Consider the following 3,770-nt stretch of genomic DNA (forward strand, 5'->3'; position numbering starts at 1 on the left):
TTCTTAAAATAAAATTATCAACAAATAAAATAAATCACAAATAACTATTTATTTGATTTTCAAAAACTAGGGTTGTTACATCCCTAACCATGTGCTTGTGGCGTGAAGGTGTCAAGTGAAAACTTGAGACTGAGCGGTTAAAGTCAAGGTCCAAAGAAAAAAGAAGAGTGTGCTTAAGAACCCTGGACACCTCTAATTGGGGGCTCTAGCAAAGTTGAGTCACAATCTGAAAAGATTCATCCAATTATGTGTCTGTGGCATTTATGTATCCGGTGGTAATACTGAAAAACAAAGTGCTTAGGGCCACGGCCAAGACTCATAAAGTAGCTGTGTTCAAGAATCAATATACTGAACTAGGAGAATCAATATCACTATCTGAATTCTGAGTTCCTATAGATGCCAATCACTCTGAACTTCAATGGATAAAGTGAGATGCCAAAACTGTTCATAAGCAAAAAGCTACTAGTCCCGCTCATCTAATTAGAATCTGAGCTTCACTCAAAAACTCTGAGATATTATTGCTTCTTAAATTATTTTTATTCTATTTTATTTATCTAGTTGCTTGAGAACAAGCAACAGTTTAAGTTTGGTGTTGTGATGAGCGGATATTTTATACGCTTTTGGGGTTAATTTCATATAGTTTTTAGGGTGTTTTAGTTAGTTTTTAGTTTATTTTCAGTAGTTTCTAGGCAAAATTCATATTTCTAGACTTTACTATGGGTTTGTGTGTTTTTTTATGATTTCAGGTATTTTCTGGCTGAAATTGAGGGAGCTGAGCAAAAATCTGATTCAGGCTGAAAAAGGACTGCTGATGCTGTTGGATTCTGACCTCCCTGCACTCAAAGTGGATTTTCTGGAGCTACAGAACTTCAAATGGCGCGCTTCCAATTGCGTTAGAAAGTAGACATCCAGGGCTTTCCAGCAATATATAATAGTTCATACTTTGCTTAAGGATAGATGACGTAAACTGGCGTTCAACGCCAGTTTCATGTTGCTGTCTGGCGTCCAGCGCCAGAAACAAGTTACAAGTTGGAGTTCAACGCCAAAAAAGGATCCAAAGCTGGCGTTGAACGCCCAAAACAGCCCTATGCACGTGATTAGCTTAAGTCTCAGCCCCAGCACACACCAAGTGGGCCCCAGAAGTGGATTTCTCCACTATCTATCATAGTTTACTCATTTTCTGTAAACCTAGGTTACTAGTTGAGTATTTAAACAACTTTTAGATCTTTATTTCGGATCTCATGACATTTTAGATCTGAACTTTGTACCTTTTGACGGCATGAGTCTCTAAACTCCATTGTTGGGGGTGAGGAGCTCTGCTGTGCCTCGATGAATTAATGCCAGTATTTCTGTTTTCTATTCAATCACGCTTGTTCCTATCTAAGATGTTCATTTGCGCCTTATTATGATGAATGTGATGATCCGTGACACTCATCACCATTCTCAACCTATGAACATGTGCCTGACAACCACCTCCGTTCTACATTAGATCGAATGAGTATCTCTTAGATTCCTTAATCGGAATCTCCGTGGTATAAGTTAGAATCCATTGGCAGCATTCTTGAGAATCCGGAAAGTCTAAACCTTGTCTATGGTATTCCTAGTAGGATTTTGGGATTGGATGACTATGACGAGCTTCAAACTCGCGAGTGTTGGGCGTAGTGACAGACGCAAAAGGATAGTGAATCCTATTCTGGTATGATCGAGAACCTACAGATGATTAACCGTGCGGTGACAGCGCACCTGGACCATTTTCACTGAAAGGAAGGATGGTAGCCATTGACAACGGTGATCCTCCAACACACAGCTTGCCATAGGAGGGATGTGCGTGCGTGAAGAAGATAGGGAGAAAACAGAGATTTAAAAGGCAAAGCATCTCCAAAACTGCAACATATTCTCTTTTACTGCATAACAAGTAACCCTTAATTCATGCTCTCTTGTTCATTTGCAAGTCAATTGATAACCACTAATTAATATCCTGACTAAGAGTTGCAAGATAACCATAGTTTGCTTCAAGCCAACAATCTCCGTGGGATCGACCCTTACTCACGTAAGGTATTACTTGGACGACCCAGTGCACTTGCTGGTTAGTGGTACGAGTTGTAAAAAGTGTAATTTACAATTCGTGCACCACATGCTTTCTTCCTTTTTTGCTCCAAACTCTGCCAAATTGCTCCGAATCTCACCTAAAATCATAAAAATACTAAAACAACTCAAAGTAGCATCGAAAGAGAATTTTTGCACTAAAATCAAGTAAAACTAAATAAAATCTAACTAAAAACAACTAGAAAATGATAGGAAAAAAGGTATCAGATGCTCACGCATCATCCACCGGAGGCTTCTCGGGCGGGGCGTCAACGGAGGGCTGTGACTCCCCCTGGTCCTCGACAACGACCTAGCCATATCTCTCTCCGACGATAGCACTAGGACCCCCCAAGTGGGTCGCTGAGGAGTCCTCTTCACTGTCATCAGTAGAAAGGAAGTGGGACATCAAGTCCGTCATGGTAGTCTTTCCATCAGCCATGGAAACTATAGGGAATAAACACAAGTAAATATATCAGGAAACCAGGAATTCGAAACGAAGGCAAGATTAACCAAGGAAGTGGAAGAAAAACAGCTTATCTACATGGGCTTGACCAATATCCCGATCCCCCATCACCATATGAAGGTTAAAATTTCTAGTGCCAAAGATAGCCAACAAAATGTCGGATATTCGGCAGTCTTCTTCAGTCAACCCCTCATAAGTCACATTTATCATATAAGCAGAGCTAGCCCCAAAGCTCCAATAGGTCAGGATTCGTCGTTCCCCTTCCAGGGTTAGCCAGAAGGGATGATGGCCCTGAATTAGCCTAACTTTAAAGAAAGTGATTTTAAAGCCGTGAAAGGAGTCCTCGCAAAGTCCAAAGATCCTGCAGCCCTGAACGGCTCGAAAAGACATGTATCCCTTCTTTGTCTTACCCTCCCGAGAGGGGTTCGTTAGCAAGAAGAGATAGAGGAACACGTTGACGGAGGCCGGGAGCTCCAAATATTCGCAGACCAGCTCGAAACAGCGGATGGCGGTCCAGCTATTGAGATGAAGCTATGAAGGGGCGACATCGCAACGATTTAACAATGACATGACGAAGGGAGAGATGGAAGTCGGATACTAGCGTGGTGAACATCGGTTATACATCCACAACCAGTCGACTACTCGAGGTGTTGCCATATTTTTGTGGCAGACATGCTCCCTCTCGCCTGGGACAAAGACCTGGTAATTGGCTTCCTCTGGAACCCCCTCTGCACAGGGAACCAAAATCCCGAAGTGCCTATAGATCTTCTCGAGTAATCCGGGATGCCGTATCTTTTACATCTGTAGTGACCCAAATGTAGCGATCGACAACATTTGGAGCTGTCGGGCACTGAGCCATACCTACAGTAGGGGCAGCACTAAAGTCAACCCGGGAGGTCGAAAACTCAGTAAGAATGAAAGAAGAAAATGGAACTACATTTTACGCATTACTCCCTAATATTCGCACCAGTTTAAAGCCTAAATCCAAAAAGCAAATGCCTAATGGTATCCCTTAAAGACTATCTAATAGAAGCTATGCTAATCCAGGCAAAAATGCAAGCTACGTTAATCCAAGCAAACATGCAACGATTCACAAAGAAAGCGAGAGTGGCAGATATGAAAGCCAATGAAAAATGCTTACTAGAAGATGCAGGAAGTGTAGCAGGGAAGAGACAAATAGAAGACGCGCACACCTAATCTCACAGAAAAACCAAGAATGTAA

The sequence above is a fragment of the Arachis ipaensis genome, chromosome B06 (genome assembly GCF_000816755.2).
Source record: "Arachis ipaensis cultivar K30076 chromosome B06, Araip1.1, whole genome shotgun sequence".
Lineage (NCBI taxonomy): Eukaryota > Viridiplantae > Streptophyta > Magnoliopsida > Fabales > Fabaceae > Arachis > Arachis ipaensis.